We start from the raw sequence: 18,643 nt of genomic DNA, 5'->3' as shown, positions 1-18,643 counted from the left end.
TCATGGAATGGGCTGGAAGATAAGCTTGGCTCTAAACTCCAAATATTGAATGTATTTATGTGTATATCTGTCATCAAAGCTTAACTTAATGACTGCTTTCCCTGTCTGAAAAAGGAGTCCACAAAATGTAATGAGAAACCAAGAGAAGAAGAAAGAATGAAAAAAAATCTTTGATGAGCTGCATAAAGCTTCCAGAGAAATGTCCCTTACTGGTACTAAATGCCAAACTGTATTGTCAGGGATACAGGACTTAGTTACAAAATACTGTGAAGCGTATTTTCAGGCCACCTCTGTGAAGTCAAAGATCTGATAACCTTCATAGATAATGGGAAATATTTTGGGGAATACTTACTCTAAAGAGGAGCTAGTTGTGCTGATGAGAACCTGTGATTAAAATAATAATAATAATAATAATAAAGAATCTTTTATGCATGTAGCCTGGATGTTTTTAAAGATTTCTAAGGGGAAAAAAAAAAAAAAAAAAGGAAATATACTTACATGAAAACCTTATTACGAATGAAGTACTGAAGATATCATTCAAGTACAGTTTCAAATAATTCCAAAAAGCAAAGAAATGCTGTGAAGATAAAAGTTGGTAGTTGTGCTCAGTGAGTGCCTGAGTTATATCGAAGTTACCAATACATACTTAAGCAGGGGAGGTGGTTGGAAGACCTTTGTTGCTGGTAATTCAGAAGGGCTTTCTAAAATCTTTGATTTTATGCAACTTTTTAATGTAAAACTGATTTCCTCTTCTCATGTGGTACATATCCCTTCTGCATTTTACATTGTCATCCTTTGCTCATTTTTGTGATCCCTTCTGTGAAACTCACAGGAGCTGAATTCTCTCATGCAGGGAATGAGTTGCTGGTGTGGGTGGGGTTCGGTTCTGTATAGAGTCCAGAGGTGTATGATTATTTATTTATGTTATTTATTATGATTATTTATTATTTATTATAATGTTGTATGATTATTATTTTTTTTGTGTGTGTGTGACCTTCTGTAATGAATCTTTTTCATTCCTGATTAAATTCCAGTAAAACTCTTGATTTCATTATAAGCTCTCATTTTGACATCATAGCATAGCATTAATTGGTTGTATGGCACACTGCCTCGATTAATTGGCTTTACAGTGGCTTGCTTAGCTCTTATTTAAGTTTTCACTCCTATAGAAATAGACTGTGGAAATTAGCAAGTTAATGCCTCAGTGGAAAGTACTGTATAAATTGCAAATGTTGTATAGTTGGCTGCTGTTAATAAATAATAAAGAATGTTTTATTCAAATAGGAAGGGAATCTTTTGGTTTGGGGAATTTCCAGAGAAACAGAACACTGCTTTTACTGGAGCTGCTGTCTTAACTTCCTTGGTCTTTGATGACCACTCTAAATCGGTCATGGTACAGTACCTGTTTTCCAGATGCTATATTTAACTTTGATTGGAAGGCGCAGAGTGCAGAAATTATTTATAGAAAGTGGTACATGAAAAGCCTTTGCAGAATAAAACAGTTTGGGTCAACTGAATTTACCAAATTAAACCTGAAATGATACTTAAAGATTTTGCCCAAATAAATAAATCATGCCAGCTTTTCTGAAACGTACTATTTTATGCTTTTGAGTAGGTTGATTATAGAAGTATTAATGAATACATAGGGAACAACTAAATTAAAAAAGCACCTGATGGCAGGAGTTGGACACATGATCCAACTAAAAAACGTGGTTTTTTTTTTTTTTTTTTTTCATATATATATATATGTATATATATATATATTAAAATTGAACCTCACTGTAAAGAAAGGCTACTAGGGTGTTGTTTGAAACAGGATGATTGGATGTTTTAGCACTATTGCAATTCAAGCAATGCTAATTTTATCTCAGATTAGGAACTAATTTTGAAACTCTTCTAGTCATCTGGAATTTGCCAGAGTAATCAAATAATTGGGTGCAGTATTTGTTGTTGTGAAGGAGAATATGGCAGAATGCTGAAGTTTGGCTGTCTTTTGAAGTCTAGATGCCTTTTAAAGTTTTGTCAGTTTTAGAGGAGATAGTAAGCTTCTTCTCTGTAATTTATGTGGCAGAAGAGGAGGAAGGGTTTTGTCTTCTGAAGAATGCAAGATGCTGAAAATTGCATGTGGTTTCTGGTCTTAACAGTGAATATAAAACATCCAGACAACTCTAGCTTTTTAAGCCACTGAACATGAATAAAGAGATCAGCTCTTTAAGTTTCAGGTTTGTACCAGCTTTGCAAAATATAATACCAGTTAATAAGTGGATCATCACAGAAAAGACTAAACATTAGTGCAGATAGAGTTGACCTGTATTGCAGTCAGTTGTAGTCTGAACATTTTTAAGGTATGCTGAACAGGTTAAATAATCTCAAAGCAAATTTAGAACATATACTTAGACCTGCCTGACTACTGATAAAACTCCACTCCAAAGTCACAACCTCTCAAGCCATTCCTTTCAGAGTTGCTGGCAAGTTGGCAAGGATAGACTGTGCTATACTGTTAAAAGTTTCACAGCTGTCAAGAAAATTTGCCTGAATTTGAACAGGATTTCCTTCTGGAGATCAGACTAACAAGGAAGTAGCAAAAGTGCTTAAATGATGTTTCGCAACAGATTTAGCTGCACAGAAGGAATGTAACAGGTAAAAGGTCATATCCTGTAAATGAAGCTCTCATTTCTCACTTGCCAGTAATTTATGAATTGTAACCAGATACAGTGTGTGATGTGGTTGAGTTTGGGAGTTCAGGGGAAGATTTCAGTGGATTAATTGAATTCTGTAATGCTTACACAAAAACATTTAGAAGTCTTGGACTAGAGTAGGAAGGAAGACTTCATCTCTTATAATTAGAAAAAGAGTGCTGGCCTTGATTGTAGCACATAGTTTAAGTATAAACATGGGCAGATCTATTTTTTGTTTCTTAAAGTGTCAGAAAATAAGGTCGGAAATAAGCCAATATTAGAACTGAATTCTAAAAGAGGAAATACTTTACTGATGGACACTTTCATATCCTGAATACATCCAGATGGATGCATCTAATACAAATTTGCACAGCGTAGAAAGCAAACCTTTTATTTTCTAACTTATTTCTCATAACATGGAGATACTGTGGAACCCTATGGCATTTAGTTCTGTGTGTCACTGCTGACAAACGGCATAGGCAATGGAAAAAAAAGTCAGCCTGCTTAGTTGTCAGTTCCCCATAGTCCCTCAGACCACAGTCAGGCTGAATGCTTGAAATCCCCCATGGTTAGAAGACCCAGCCAAACCACTGTCTCCCAGGAAGGAAGAGGTGACTGGCTCCCCTGACCTTTGTGAGTGCTAGCAGTTGCTAGGCTGATGCCTTTTCTTTGGATGGGGGATTTCAGGGGACTGCTGGCTAGACTATTTTCTGCTCAATGCAGTCTCTTTGCCTATAAAAATTGTGCATGTAAAATCTAAAGGATTATAAAGCAAACAGCAACCGTCTCTAAGGGAAGCAGGGTTTATGAAGGAAAACGTATGCTTTTGGATTAAAAATGTGTTTTATGTTTTTTTTTTGAGAATCCTTCTGTTGTCGCTTAATATTTGTAGTCTGTATACATATGTTTCTGTTACCATTGTTGTATTTTCTTCCTCTTTTGGCTCTCATGAGAAAATTGATTCAGAAATTATTTAAAATTGAGTAGGATTCTTCAGACTGGAAGTGAAGCAAGCTATGCAGGCCATTCTTTTGAGGGCATGATCTTCCATACACTCACCAGAACAATATTGCTTATCAGTAACACAAGAACAGAATAAGGCATTGATACGCTTCTAAATGAGACCCACAGAATAAGCTTTCTAAAATAAACATCTATGAAAAGAGAATGTTCTTAAGCAGAATGAGTAAGTGTGCTCCCTTGGATCCCTTTATGCTCCATCCGTTTCAGTTTGCAAAAACAGAAATGGAAATGGAAAAAAAAAAAGTTTGCAAAAACAGAAATGGACTCCTTCCCATTTCAAAAGGAGAATAAAAATAAAAGTCGTTGTCTGATACTGCTTGCTTTCTGCTGCCCTGGTCAACTGCCATCCCAAGTGTACCAGGAAGACCGCTTATCATCCCCAATTAAATAAGCGATGCAGGAGTTAATGATTCACGCTCTACAACTACTACTGTCACTAGCACCTAAGCTGCTTCCTGTCAGAGATCAGTTGTTCATATCTTGAAAACTTGATCTTGTCTGTCTCCAAATTTGCCTCTTCATCACATTCCCATCACGTTTTGCACTTTTTGCTGTGATAGTGACAGCTGAAGACCAGTTATTATTTCTTAAATTTGCAACGTAGAGGAGAAAAAGCAGCTTTGCAAAGGGGCTGATGTCGCACTGGAGCTCACCACACCAGTTTTTGAGTGTTCATTCTCCTTTGCAGGAATAACATCTGAAAGTTGTATTTCCTGGGTAGAGGCTGAGTGAAAGATCAGAGTCCCTCAGATAGCAGGTTTATTTCCAAACCTCCCATACTGATAGAATAGCAATTTAAGCATTATTTAATGTGTTACCTACCGTAGAGGAAGTACTAGTGAAGCTGTCAGTTGCTACACTATGGAACTGGTAAGGCGAAGGCACAGGGAGCACGAGCTCATACCAGTGGGCCGTGAATCTTTTAGTAACAGATTAAATAGAGAGGGTTTAGAACAGCAGAGAGAGAAGAACATAAGTCAGCTGAAGAAAACGGGGACTAGTCTTCCTTTGCACTCTCTCAACACAGTGTGAAATGCTTTTGCTATTCAAAGTCCAGGAAAAGACTCGCCAGGAAAAGAAAGGTGGGTATATGCTCATCTTAGAAAATAGCCAATTGCACACACAGAGCACTGCATCTGTTAAACACTAACAGGAAATCCTTACAAATTACCCCATGTGTGTGTGCATGAATGCAGATGAGACTCCTCAGAGATCACTTTGTTGTTATAGAGGAGTGGTAGATTTAGGATTTTAATTTACTAAAGGAAAGATACTGATGGCATCCTCTTTTGAGTCACCATCCCTGGATGTCTTCCAGGAACACGTAGATTTAGAACTTAGTAGCATGGTTTAGTGGTGGATTTAGTGCTGGGTTCAGGGTTGGACTAGATGGTCTTGGAGTTCCTTTCCAACCTGAATGATTTATCTGGTTTTAGTTGGGTCTTTTTTTTTTTTTTTTTTTTTTGTATACTGCTAGTAGGTCTCGTAACAATACAGACTATGCAAACACAAGGAACATCTCTATCAAAAACATGGCAACGCCCTTCAAATACATGCACAGCCAACCCTCTCTCCTAATTTTAGTCAAATTCACATAGGTGCTGTTTCCACAGAATGTTTCAGTGATAGGATAGGGGCAGAAATTAGTACTGAAAATCATTCTTCTGTTGCTCAGTATGTTCTGTGATCTACATGTGAACTGCCCCCTCCGTGTCAGTGCCTGAAATGCAGACCTCCCGGTCACTGTAGCTCTCGGCGCTGATGGGAAGAGGTGTTAGGGGCCCTGGGGAACTGTTGGGTGAGTTACCCCCACCAGAACGGGAGTCTTGCTTTGCTACCAGCTCACATTTAAATGCCTCCTGAGGGAGGAATGGCAGCTAGAAGCAGGCTGTGTGCATTGTCCTTGTGTGAGGCTAATTTCCAATGGTGGGAAAAGGTCAGGAGAGCTAGGGGAGCACACCAAAACCTCCTGTGAGCTGTGTTTGATTTACTTGGGTATGTCCAGACAGGTGGTGTTGGGCATGGGTGTGTGCACACCCAGTGCCCTGGCACTGTGTGGTTTCAGAATGGCTTTCTAGGAGCTTTCTCTCAGCATTCTCTCCACTGAGGTGAGATCGCTCTTAATCGGTATTGCCCTCTGCTTAGGTATTCACAGGGAGTAAGCACCATGCTCCTGAACACTCTGAGAAACCTCAAAGTGATGTGTTTCTTCTCTTTGGTAAGGGAAAAATCATGATAGTTGCACTTGAAGTAAATTCTTTAGAAATGCGCTCAAATGTGTCATTTGTCTGCTGGTATCTCAGTCCACAGATGATAAAATCTGATACTCAAAATCCTTTTAGAGTGCTTATTATATTAAAGCTCATGAACAAGTGTGTCCGTGATCTTGAGTTAGCATTTGAGAACATCAGAAAAAAACACCTTTTTTTTCTTTTTTTTTTTTTTTTTTTTTTTTTCCCCCTAGAGCTTTAAGGACTATAGTTATTTCCTCCTTTTGAAACATGGCTTGAAACAGACTTCTTTGTTTCTTTTTGAAAACCTGCTTACCAACAGAGGATTCTGTCAGCTGTCTGGTTCAATCCTCCTCTGTATTTTAAACGTTTCTGAATAAAAGTCGGTTGCTTGTTGTCTGCCTTGGATCATTTATCTCATTGATATCATCTTTCTTATTCTCACTTCGGTGCTGCTGTTTGGCATTAGCGAGCACTGCCGCTGTCACAGGCTGGCAGCTCTTCCAGTGACACGGTGTTTGCGTGGTGGTTAAACTTCTGCTGACACAGAGTGCCAAACACATGAAGAAAACCTAATACTTTCTTTTTTGGTAAACAGAAATCACCTCGGTCTGGTGTGTGTAATGGAATTGAGATTAATCCACTCAATCTCAGTTAATCCACTCGGGGCTGAATTTTGAGGGGATTCACAGGGCTGTTGGATAGCTTGCTGGTCTTCCTGACACAGTCTGTGCTAATCACGTCTCACATTTCAGCACTGTTTTCCAGGACTACTAACAGTACTAATCTTGTCAAGGAATGACTTAGAGTAACTAAAATGTTCCCGATAGCAGCTGTGGTGGTTTCAGGGGCCTGGTTCATTAATTGGAACTTCAGGGAATTTGAGAAAGGTGTAAAACTATCCCTTCCACACCTATTAACAGGTCTTTTATCTGTGTTTGCGCTGCTGAGCTGCTCTGGAAAAAGCCCCGTGCAGAATCTGTTCGTTATCTCTGTGGATTAGATTCTCCCTTGCAGCCCTGGCTCTTATCCTGGCTGTGGCAAGAAGCTGCACCATTCTTGGCACTCCAGTGAAATTTTCCTTCTGTAGGCACAAATCTCCCTCCCCTGTAATGTTCACCAGGTGGTTTCATTTGATATTGTCACTGAATTGGTAGTTGAGACTGCAGCTGAACGGAAATAGCTCTTGTGCGCATCTCTCCTTTTTTCTTTTTTCTTTTTCTTTTTTCTTCCATAAGATTCTCTGCTCTCTCCCAAGCACGTATTTTTAAAACCAAGCTGTCCCTTCTCCCTTCACACACTGCATTCCTGGCTGACTTGATATATGAAACCTGCATGATGATGTGTTCCCAGCTTCAAGGATTTTTGAACTCCTCAGAAATCCGGATCTTTTCCTCCGTGCTTTGCTGTGTCTGCTACCAGCTGTAGATTGCATTCTCTAAGAAGAAAATTCTCTATATAAAACTACTTTTCTTTCTCATCCCTTTAGTGTTCACTGCTGAACCTCTGTGCTGTTTACCCATCTAAATCCTAGTGATACCTTGGTAAAACCTTGGTGTGAATGCTTTAAGTACTCCTTTTCACTTTGCTGATTGATCTCATCACCTGCTTCTTCTGCTGTAGTGTTCAAGCTGCATTCCAGTTCCTCGGCCTCGAACTCCTGAAGGGCTTTTCTTCTGTTTTCTTCTTCTCTTCCTCTTCCTCTTTGTGCTCTTGCAGATTTTTTTCCTTTTCAGTCAATATCCCCCTGGAGTTTGTTTATCTTATTGAAAACAAGCAGCACTTAATTTGAGGGGAAGTGGGGTGAAAGAAATTGTTCTTGCCCACTCAGGCAGCCAAGCAAGCTGGCATACAAGCCAAGCAATTTGGCATGTGTGAGGAGGTGGAATGCCCTAGGCAGAAAGTAGGAGAGGGGCTGGCACTTCCCTCTCTGAGAGGAGAAATGGTTTCGCTGGTGGCAGTTCTGCTGCTGGAGGCTTATGCTCGTGTGTCCGTAACGCACTGCTTCCATCTGGGCTGAATCAGCCCAAAGTGAGGGTCCGGAAACATCCTTGTGAGAGTGGGATCGAGCAGAGGGATGCTGACATGGAAAATCTTTGGATAGAAAAATGAGCTTTTGGGGATTGTTGAAATGTAAATTGATAAATGAAAAGGCGATTACTTAACCCACACTGAAGGGCCGTCAGACTACATCAGACCAGAAAGCCAACTATGCCACTACCTGATTTTAGATGGTGGCTGAAAACAAGTGCTTGTCCAAAAGTGGGGCACCTTAAGATGCTGCTACCCCCTGCCAGCCATGTTCATTAGGAGGCTTTCTGAGCTACAGCTGTTCTGGGGGTGGGCAGATCTGCTTGATAGTTCTGGAAGGATTTTTCATGCATTAGTACAACCATAAATTCTTTGAATTCATTTAAACTTCCAAGATCAACAGCATTTCAGGGCAGCTGTCCCAAAGCTTGATGGCACATTGTGTGAGGGTTGCTATTTGTTTTTGTTGAAGCTGGCATCTGATCATTTCCAGTGTTACAACTTTATTTTTGCATTGTGAGACAAGGAAGACTCAGTCCTCAATTTTCTTTTCCTTAACAGTCAGTATTTTAAAAACCTTGGCTTTATTCCATGCCTCAGCCATCACTTTTTTTCATGCTTTTTATAGTTTGTTACATTATTTTTCTTGTGAAGATCCTGGATTGTTCCTGATGTCCATCTTTGTTTTATTTTTAGCTCTCCAATGTCTTTGCATACCTGGGTTAGGTACCATTTATTAGCTTCACCCTCAAATTAGCATATTCTTTGCATTCATTCAATTATTTTCACAGAAACATTTTAAAAAGATTTTCCTAACATTTTCTCCTTATTTTATTTTACACTTACAGATATTTTTTCTTGTTTTAACATGTGATTTGTTTGCTTTAGTTTTTCATTCTACAGACATTTTCTGGTTTAATAAAATGTTTTCAGTTCCCACTCCTTGAGGAATAGACCATATCTGTGCTTTGACTCAACAGATGCAGGTGAAAAATGGGGTGTGGGTTGGACTTTGCTGTTAACTTTTGTTAGAACAAAAAGACAGATTGGTATGTTGTTTTTTTTTTTTTTTTTTAACTACGAAGGTTAAAAACAATGAAAAATGACTTCTATATCTGCTGTAAGGTAAGGTGATAGCCAAAAGCCTCTAACGAGAAACCAGTTATCAACTTCTGAGTTTTTAATTTTAATTGCTTGAGTTGTAGGAAGCTGTGGTATCACTGAAACACAGCTTTGTAACATTGCATGTCCATAGTTCACTGGAGATCATACTGAATCACCCTAATGTTCTTCGTAGAGCTTAGGGATATGGTTTAGTGGAAGATTTGTTAGCGTTAGGTCAGAGGTTGGACTTGGTGATCTTGGAGGTCTCTTCCAACCTAGACTATTCTGTGATTCTGTGATAACAGCTTTGGAACGAACTGGGCACAGGAGGCTCCCTCTGAACACCAGGAGCGCTGCTTTGCTGTGCAGGTATCCAAGCACTGGCACAGGCTGCCCAGAGGCTGTGGGGTCTCATTTTGGGGACCTCCAAAAGCCCCTGGATGTGGTGCAGGGCACCCTGCTCTGTGTGGCCCTGCCTGAGCAGGGGTTGGAGCAGTGACCCCAGAGGTCCCCGCCAGCCTCAGCCATGCTGTGATTTTCTTTTTCAAAGAGCTAATGTTATGATGAAACATTAACATGGTTGCATGTTAATCTAGGGAGCTGCTTACACCATTAATAAAGATTATACCAGGCACTGCTGGGAATGGTGTAACTGAGAACTATTTAGCAATGGAAAGAAAGAGCAATAGGGGTTAATTATGTCAAAGAGCTTTAGAAAAATCATTTACTTTCCAAAGATGTAAGGTTGTTATCTGAGATGAATTTACTCAATTACCATCTTAATGCCTTACACCTGAGTAGACCATGTGATACGCTCTTCGTAGATATGCGTACAGTGGATATATGTCTACATGTAGAATATGCCAGCTTCTTGGTTTGCAAGTTGAAAGCATTTATAAGAGATTGTTTTAAGCTCTCGGTCGCGCTGTCAGGCAGAGCTAGTTTTTGCATCTGAGGCTGTCCATCCACTACTGAGGCTGCTGCTGTCTGTAGGAGACCTGGCTCAGCTGGACGTGAGCGGGGGCTCCTCAGCCGCCTCATTTGCATGGCTGTGTGTTGGTAGAGCCAGAAGCTGGGAATGATTCATAGGCAGCGGTGGTGGCTGAGGAGCAGGCAGGTATGTATTCCTGAGGTACCTGGAGAGGTCATGCCAGGAAAGAGCTGCTTCAGCTGCACCACCTGGCTCTTCCTGGCAGCGTGAGTCAGAGCCGGGAGCCCAGCCTCCTGCCCTCCTTCCACTGCACAGAAAGCAGACAGCCCCAGTTTTCGGTATGACAGGATGTACTTTTGTGTTTCATTATAAATTCCTAATGGAGGGGAGACAAGGCTGTTTTCTCACAAGACCTGAAGTAATTCCCTGCAGTCATCCACCTTACCTGGTTTATCCCATGGTGACTGAAGCCTTCATCGCCATCATCTGTGAAAAAGCTCATATGCCAAGATTTCTGAACTCCGAAATACATCCTTTTTGTGGTTAAGATGGCAATACGGACATTCACACAGCCTTGTTTTTCAATCATTCATCTATTTAAAACTGTTTTCCCATCTGAAATGTGGGAAACAGTGTGATATCATGAAAGTCTGGAGTTGGTGCAACTTAATAGGATTAAAAAACAATTGAGAAGCTGTAAGAATACTTGGACGACTTTTTGCAATTAAGTCAGTGACCTGTGATAACAGCGTTCTGCTGGAAACTCCTCCCTCAAACCATATTGCCTGTTGGCCCAAAAAAACCACATCCTGGTTTGCTTAAGGATTATGTGCTCTCTCATGTGCTCTCTCTATGTGTATTTTAAAATAAAAATTATAAGCATGAAAATAGTATTTCTGAGTAAAAAGTGTTATGTTAACTCTTGTTTACAAAAAGATTACTGTATTTATAAAAGAACAAACACAGCCGTTGTCATCAGTTTATACACTTGCGAACTGATGATGTCTCTGATAAATGCTGAAAATGGTCTTCAAAAAGTACAATAGGCTGAGTCCAGTGCTGAACAGGGGTTAGGCAGAATGGTCACTAGAATACAGACTACAGAGACCTGAAGTGCTCTGTCCTTCAGCATGATGGGTATCATGTTGGAAGCTGCCAAAAAACATATCTGAACATCAGCAAAGTAGGAAAAAGCCCTTGTGTTTAGTTAAGGATTTTATCTTTGTTTTGGTATCTGTGTTAATTATCTAGACCATCTGTGTAACTCAGAAAGAAAACTTGGAATGTAAAAGGCAGATTGTGGCTTTGTTCCATATCTTGCAGAAGCACTTTTGGTTTTAAAACTTGACGGGCGGTGGTGGTAGTGATAGATGAAGCAGAATTGCATACAGCTACCTCGTTAGTTCATATAGCACCAGAAGAAAGAAATCAGAAAAAAAAAAACTTCTCTTTAACAACTACGTTAAGATGTTGTCACCTGAGGATGCAGAGAGAAAACGATGCACAGAGTTAGAAGATGCAGTTGCATCATTGTAGGTTTTCCAGCTCCAATCACACTGCAGTTCTTTGGACTTCACTTTCCAAGCAATTTTTTGCTGTTCTTCCAGACAGTTTTTATTGCATGAAGTGATGAGGCAGGCAGGTACAGTACGCAGAAACTTCATCTGATGCTTGATCTGCTGATTACTGCTACACCTGAAAGGGCAGGAGAGAGTTAACTTGAAGGTGGATTTCTGAGGCAGACCACTTCGGTTACTTTCTTTGGTTTTGATTTATGATAAACACGGAAGGGGAGCATCATGAACAGAATACGTGTGTAGGTTGCAGCCAGAAAGCTAATATATTTCTGGGATAAATTTTCTCATTATGTCAGTACTTGTGGGTAGAGATTAGGTATATACAGAACCTAATTTGATGAAGAACATGAGCATTTGAAATAATTTGTTCTTGTCAAGCCAATTGGTTTTGTCTCTGTGACACAAACAATATGTTTATACTTACAAAACAGATCTGCAACATAAGTCTTGCTAAAATGTTTGTGTTGAAAAGGTAGGTGTCTGCTAGTATATCTGAATAATTTATTTGCTTATGTCAAAAACAATCAGAAGTTGAATGAATGTTGGTCTCAGGTTATTTCACTTAGGTGTTAGAGCCTTGAACACCTTGACCTGAGAAAGCAGCTGGAAACCCACAGCAGCCATGCTGGAGAGCTGCTTTGGATCACCCATGGGGTGTAATGGTGACACAGGGTACAAATCCGACTGCGGAGCAGCACCCATTGTCCTCCCTGATGCAGGGAGAGAGAGCTGCTGGCATCACAGCTGCGGCTATTGCCATTATCCTGTCCTGCAACACCCTGCTAATGCCCAGGTGTTACACTGGGTACCTGCACTTCACGGGGCACCAGACAGACATCTGCTCTGCTTGAGAGGGAGCTAATTCGACTGCACTGATTTAACAAGGGGCTGCTCTGTCAGCACAGCTGTGGGCTGGTAGGGTATGTGGCAATAATGTCTGGATCTGGAAGAGGATGTCGCTCCATGCTCTGAGAAGTGTGCTTGGGAGGTGCAGAGCCGACCTGATGCAGCATGCTTTGAATTAGCATTGCAGGTGAACGTTTCAAAATGGATCTGGCAAAACCAGTGTTGATGAGTTACCGTATCAAACTTGTCACAAAGGCAACTAATTGCTAGGTGGGGTTACATAGCTTGTGTTATGCAGGAGGTCAGATTAGATCATCACAATTTCTTCTGGTTTTAAATTCTGTGACTCTAAAGCAACCAGTTGTTCCATGCAATCACTGTCCATACTTGTTTATCACTGGCACACCCAAATCAGCTTGAATCCTTGAGTGGCTCACAGTACAGTAGAGCTGCCTGTTTTCCAGGGCATAAAGAGCTTTCACACAGGTCAGTGTGGCAAGCAAAATGAAACTTAGCTCCATGACATGCAAGTATATAGTTTTTAAGGGGGAGGGGGGCAAGGGGGAGGGAGGGGGGGGGGGGGAGATTGAAAATTCTGAATTACAAATTCAGCTGTTCTTGACTAACTTAAGCTAAATCAGTTGAACCTGTTGTAAACTGAGGTTGTGCTTCACTTAGGTTGAGAAACAGGTGTAGTGGAAAGACACACTCGATTTAAACCAGATTTGGATTGTAATCGTAAATCTATGCACAGAATTGTAAGACACAGCATACTGCATCAGTTGCTAGATTTCTCTGGTTTTCACTTCCACCTTAAGCCTTACTTCAGACCTTTTTTTCCAGGTAATGCACTGAGAGTATATCAGTCACAGAGAGGCTTTGCTGAGAGTATATAATGGCAGAATTTTGCCCATAGATCCTGGAATAGGAATGTATTGAGATCTGTCACACACATTTAACTAGATACCTTAGTATATATATAATGCAGCTAATTCTGTGTAATTACTTAAAAATGGTGATATTTTATTAGAACATGTCAATATCATTCCATTTATTGTTACTAGGAATTTGTTAAGAAAGGAAAATATTGCTTCCTTGAACTTAAACGTTTTGTCTCTGATCCACAAAAATGTCAGCAATCCAAGTTTCTGATCAATTTGCAGGAGAAGCGTCTCTGTTCTGTTTATGCCATTTGCATGTGTTTTGTAGAAGAATGAACTACGCAGCAAATGGCTTGCTTAGACATTGATCAGGTTTTTGAACTGCCATTTCAGGATGGATAATGCTTTTAACTTGTCTTCACCCATTGTCTGAACAAGATGTAGAACCAGTTTAAGTAATTATGCATGGATAGGGCTTGGGAATGGGGTGCACAATATTTGCTTCCACTTAAAGCTTTTCAGAGTTTGCACTTCTTTGGGACTTTGTATGAGTGTTTGACATCTGCGTTTACGTAGTAGAAGCTCTTTTCACGTAGATGAGGAGTTGACACTGATGCTCAATGGCATGAGCTTTATCCATGGGCAGAGTTACTTTCTTACGTGTCCCCTCAGCCCCTTCAAAAGAAAAGGAGAAAGAGAAAAATAAAAATCCTACATGCCCAACTTATCATGCATGCTTGATTGATGGGCATAAAGCTAAAGTAACAGGAAACTGGTGACAAAACAGATTGGCCAACTTCCAGTAAACCTTTGCTGCTTGAAAGCATTTTGTATAACATTGGCCGAGTTCAAATTAACATTTAGTCTGTCTCCATCATTGGGCGTTCAGAGTACAGGTCAGAATTGGCCAAACATCTTTTGGTTCAATCACGTGTATATGGAATCCTTGAAAATAATGCCTTTTTTTTGTGGTAGAGATGCGTGTAAGCAGCCCTACACTTGTGCCGGTAAATCCTCAGCTCTCCCTTTGTTTTCATATGCGCTGGTTACGGGCATGGATTTTGCTGAGCGTGCAACTTTAGGCTAAATCTGAAGGGCCGAGTAGCGGAATACTAACCTTGTTTGTATGAGAATTAGTGAGAGAAAGTTAAAAGACTAGGTTTCAGACAGTTTGTATGCATGGAATATATAGAAGCTATTAATTAAATGTAGGTATGTAAAAATACAAAGGAAGACAATAATTATTGAAGAAGTTGATTTGTTTTTGTTTTTGTTTTTGTTTTTTAGCCCACGTGAATATGAATTAATTTTTAGTTCTGCAGATAGAATCTATTGGTCATATTTAGTGTGCCTGGTTAGTGTTAATGCAATGCTGTCTGCTGTATTTGTGAGATGTGAGGCTCTCCGCGCCTTGAGTTCACTGCTTCCTGGAAATAGTTGTTTTGCCAAGCACATTGCTTTGTGAGGAAGGGACGGGAAGGCGTGAATTTCAAAGCAGGACAGGATTGGAATGCGTGTCAGAGCACTGCCCACATTTTAATAAGGTCTGAGTCAGCACCACTCCAAGCTCTTAGTGCCCTGACTCAATTTATCTGTCTTAAGGTACTTACTTTTATTTGATGCAATTCAAGTAGATTCACAAAAGCAGGTAAAGTAGATATGGGTAGAGTGATTGTCGTGTAATATTAGTTAGTATGCTGACAACTGTACTGTAGATTTCTCTCCTTTCTTTGCAGGGTCTGGGATAGGATGATAGGTCTGAGTGTTTTCCTCAGTCAAACAAATACTTTGTTTGAGACGGTATATAAATTTTACTCAACAGAGGTCATTAGAAAGTTACTGAGGAGGCTTATTTTTAATGGAAAAATGTATAAATACTGAACTCATTGTTATCTTTGATATGTTCCAAACATTTTAAATGTCTTTCCGACAGATGGTCTGCATAGCCCTTCTCTGGAATCAGCTATGCCTTTAAAAGCGGGAACATAAATAGGTCAGATGAAGCTGCTAGGTATTGTAATGTATCAGAGCACCCGGCATAACACAGGCTTTTGGTACGACACCACATCTTTTTTATTATTGTCTGAGGAATATGTTGCAGCTTATCCAAAGGAAAAACTGTGTATAGAGCTGTTGAGCTGTTGCTTATGTTGTATTTTTCTCTGACACCCCTCACTTTTTTTTGCTTATATGTTTTGGATGGGTATTTGCTGTGGTTTGGCTGCATATTGACTTAGTTTCTCTGAAACAAAAATACAGATTTAAAAAGTAATGATTAAAAAAAAAAAAAAAAAAAACAGTCTTTAAATCCAGTTTGCCTTTAGAAGAACAGGGAGAAGTTTTAAAGTCTGAAAATAATAAAAAATAAATAAATAGCTACATAATTTATTTTTGAGGTTGCCATTTCTGCAGGATGCCCAGGGATTACTCTGGCATTAGTATTTTACATATTTGTTAGCTGTAAACAGATACATTTTGGGTGAGTGTGGAGGTGGTTATAGCTACTCACAGCTTTTAGGGTTATCATTACTGGTTGGCAGGATGCCTGGCTGTGTCTTCTATCAAGTATTTTCCAACTGTCAGTGCTTCAGAGCCTCGTCTGCCATAACCCCAACACTTGTGTGCTCGTTCACTTTTGCTGTTATGTTGTGCTATAAATGTGAGGTTTTTACCATTTTCCTTCACAAGCTCTTTCTAATAGTAAGGAAGCTGCTTGCTTCTTCTTGCTTCTTGGCATAGGCTACTACCAGAAGCACCCAACTCTGGTCTAATTCTTTAAAAGCAGTTTTATTAAAGTGCTTTGATGATGTCAAGATGCTGATCAGAACCTTGAGTCTTTGAGGGTACATTTAAATATGAGGATATCAGAGTTTTTCACTTGAGTAACCAGGAAGCAATTTAAGCAACTTTGTTCAGCTGTTTTCAGTCAGTTTGTTATTTAACACAAAAGGCAAAAAAAAAAAAAAAAAAAAAAAAAAAAGAGTATTTTGAGCATGTAAGTGTCTGAAGTAAATAAATTCTGAGAACTTGCACATCATCTAAACCGCCTTTCTTTGAAAAAACATCACAATTTGCTGATGAGCCCGGAGCAGCTCCCTGGGGTTAGAGATGCATGCTGTTATCCATTACGAGGAATGGAATGGGAAGCACAGCTTCACGTGAACCACAAGTGCACAGCTCAGCAGTGGGTATGGCACTCGAGGCAGAAGCAGAGTCTGAAATAGCCTCGAACAGAGCAATTACAGCAAAATTATGCGGAGATATCTGTGCCCTTAATATTGCCATGGCAGAACAGCAGAAGGACTATGCGGATAACATTGTATGTGTTAGAAGTAATCATAATAATAATAATATAATGCCACAGTCTTGCAAGGCAGGACTGTTGCAGAATGTATACGGAGATGGTGACTTGGAGTTAAACCTGTGGTTTCCATTCTCTGGGGAGCTGAGGGCAAGAGCTCTGAAAACAGTATGTCCACGGAAGCTCATTTTTTTGTGAGAGTGTTGTCAAATAATTCATTTTTTAATGTGCTTCAAGTCCTAAACTAATGAACTGAATTTAATTTTCTTTACAGTATTCAATCTAATTCACAGTTTACTTGCTTATAGAAGGAACTTGTATCTACACAAAAGTATTCATACATTCCCGGGTTTAACTCCATAGCCGTTAAGTGTATGTACTTAGGGAATACAGTTGTGAGTAAAGCAGCTCAGAACTGAAATTTGTCATTCATCTGCAAACCAAACTTAATCAATTTTATCATCTAGCCAAGTGTTGCCAAGTAACACAGTTTTTCTAAGAGGATCTGTGCAAGAGATGGGCATTCTCTTGTAAATGATTGACTTTTCTAGAGTGGCTTCCTTCCATAAGAAAGCACTTAAAAAGAAGAAAGGTTTTGTACTAATCCATAGGGAAAGAGACAAAAATGTTAGTCTGACCAGGAGATACTTGCCTTTGTAGGAAGGGTTGCAGACAGAAGCAACAAATAGCGTGTGCATTTTCTAACAGAAAGCATAATGTGCGGATGGTAACACAACAGTCTACATTGCAACGTCCTGAAGACAGTCTTGTTGTTAGGGTCTGGAACACAGAATTTTATTTGCAATAGATTTTAGAGTGATTGCATTTATGGGCTGAGTATTGATAATTATGTTTTATCAGTCTTCTGCTGAGCTTTGGTATCAGCATACATCCTGTATTTGTCACGTTTTCTTTTTTTTAATTAGTGATTAATGATATTTATTAGTAGGTTTAATTTTTTAAGAGCTCAAAATACTTTACAGAAAAAAAAACATCTTCCTGTGTGCTTTTGCACTTCTTAGCGTGTGTTGGATGCCCCTTGGTTGATACAATCATATGATTGAATTTGCTTTATTAAATAACATAGTATTATTTTGTCAAAGTGCTATTTAGTACTGTGAAAATAGATGGATATACACTTATAACCTGTTCATAACCTGTGACTTTTGTGAGCTGTAGACTGCTTCGTCCTGTGTTATACGTGCATGTTTATTATTGTAGGTTAGGGTCTTGGGAATTTACTGCAAATGTGAGTACCTGAAAGTAAGCCTTTTGCCAGGCTGGAAGTGCAAAGGGAACACTCCAGCCTCCAGAGAAGGTCTGCCAAGTACTACTGAGATGTAATCTGTGGTGTGGGTCGCCCCGAAAGCTCTTACTGGAATGAGATGGGTCTCGATGGAGATGTCCGGCTGTCGTACGGCTGTCATAGGATCACCGCGTGCTGCCGGAGAGCAGGGAGGGTGACTCAGTTGTGCTGGAGGGAGGGAAGGCAGAAGCTGCAGGCACTGAGGGTGTGAAAGGAGCTGATGTTCATTAACCGGGACTGATTCAACAGTTGCAGAGTTTGCCAGGCACAAGATGCCCGGTTCGCTGCTGACGGGACGAGCAAGCAGCGCGTTAAGGTAAGGGCATGGCTCTTCAGAAAGGGATGCTGAGGCCCTGCATGCGGCGTGGCGTGGGAAGTGCAGACTGCTGCGTCGCTGCGGGCAAGAAACTGGCTGCCCCGTAACACGGCATCGTCAGAGAAGCAACTGGAATGCAGAAATGCCTTTGAACTCAGGATGCGTTTGTTTTCGCTTCCCAGGCAGTCAGCATCAGTGTTTTTGAAGAGAAGGGAGGAGGCCGGTTACCGCAAGGTTTCCTGTCCGTGCGGATAAGAAGCCCTCGCGCAGAAACAGGAAAACGGGAATTCTCGGCAGCAGGCAGCGCCGGGCCGCAGGCGGTGTCGGCGGGCGGCAGGTACCGCCACGGGCTCTCGGCGGGGCAGCCGCGGCCCGCGGGCAGCCGCCGAGGGGCCGCGGCGGGACGAGGCCGAGCGGG

At 40.5% G+C, this 18,643-nt stretch overlaps 1 protein-coding gene across 2 annotated transcripts in view; it reads left to right on the top strand.

The window, feature by feature from the left end:
* MCC (MCC regulator of WNT signaling pathway) overlaps positions 1–18,643 on the top strand; it is a 171,516-nt gene that overhangs the window by 55,881 nt on the left and 96,992 nt on the right. The window lies entirely within an intron of this gene.

Source organism: Oxyura jamaicensis, chromosome Z (genome assembly GCF_011077185.1).
Source record: "Oxyura jamaicensis isolate SHBP4307 breed ruddy duck chromosome Z, BPBGC_Ojam_1.0, whole genome shotgun sequence".
In the NCBI taxonomy this organism is placed as follows: Eukaryota; Metazoa; Chordata; class Aves; order Anseriformes; family Anatidae; genus Oxyura; species Oxyura jamaicensis.
Note: the sequence above shows the minus strand (reverse complement) of the source record. Positions and strands in the feature narration are given on the sequence as shown.